We start from the raw sequence: 959 nt of genomic DNA on the forward strand, positions 1-959 counted from the left end.
AGCCAGGGCTCTAATACAGGTACCGAATACCGTGTATGAAACGAAAAAAAATCTTTACCTTTGTGCTTCTTAAGACCTCTTAAAAGGGATGAAAGAGTATGTTCCAAAAAAAAAAAAAACAAAAAAAAAGAGCTTAGTTTGAGAATTTCTGAATGTACAAGTTGTGCATACTGGCAATCAGAGAGTAAAAGGAATGAAAGAGTATGTTCGCAAAATATTCTCTGTTTTCTGAAGATTTCTACAAAATAAAAGTTGTGCATATTTGGAATCAAAAGTTGCAATAACTGAGAAGTGCCAATTGATTTCATTGAGAGGTGAACTCAAGACCTCCCGCTTACTAAACGGGTGCTCTAACCAACTGAGCTATGAAAGCTGCCTGCTAGAAAACTGAAATGACACATGATGTAGGAACCGCAGATTTGATGCTCTTTAATTTTTCTCAGCTCTATATATATGAGGGGAACATGAGAATATGAATATTCTCAATTGATTTGCTCGATTCATTTCATCATATAGGAGATTAAATAATGTGAGCACCACACAAGAACCCTTATTGTAACCTCATCTGCCTTCACAGAGAAGAGGAGTGAGTTATTATTGTATACGGCTAAAATCAGAGAGCCCGATTTTATAACCGTTATAATATTTCACAGCCCGTCTTCAGAAGCCTCGAGTCACAGTTCGAGGTTCAATCCCGAGGGTTCCCTATGCTTGACCTCGGGGCAACACAAATTGGTTGCTGTCATGGACAAGCGGGAAGTTCCCAAGGCACATGACAAAAGCAGACAATACCTGCAAAAATAGTACTAGTCTGTACCAGACCAGTAAGTAGTTGTACCAACTATTTTTCTTTGTAATAATTATACATGTACCGTGTTGGAACTCCCCCTCCTATATAAAGGGGACCCTTATCATTTTGTAGGGGAGGGGGGACATGATATTCAATACAAGAACAAGAA

General features: G+C 38.5%; 1 non-coding gene across 1 annotated transcript; it reads right to left on the reverse strand.

Annotated features, from left to right (window-relative positions):
- TRNAT-AGU lies at positions 300–373 on the reverse strand. Its single transcript has one exon. It is a non-coding gene; the product is annotated as a tRNA-Thr (tRNA).

The sequence above is a fragment of the Nicotiana attenuata genome, chromosome 6 (assembly GCF_001879085.1).
Source record: "Nicotiana attenuata strain UT chromosome 6, NIATTr2, whole genome shotgun sequence".
NCBI lineage: Eukaryota > Viridiplantae > Streptophyta > Magnoliopsida > Solanales > Solanaceae > Nicotiana > Nicotiana attenuata.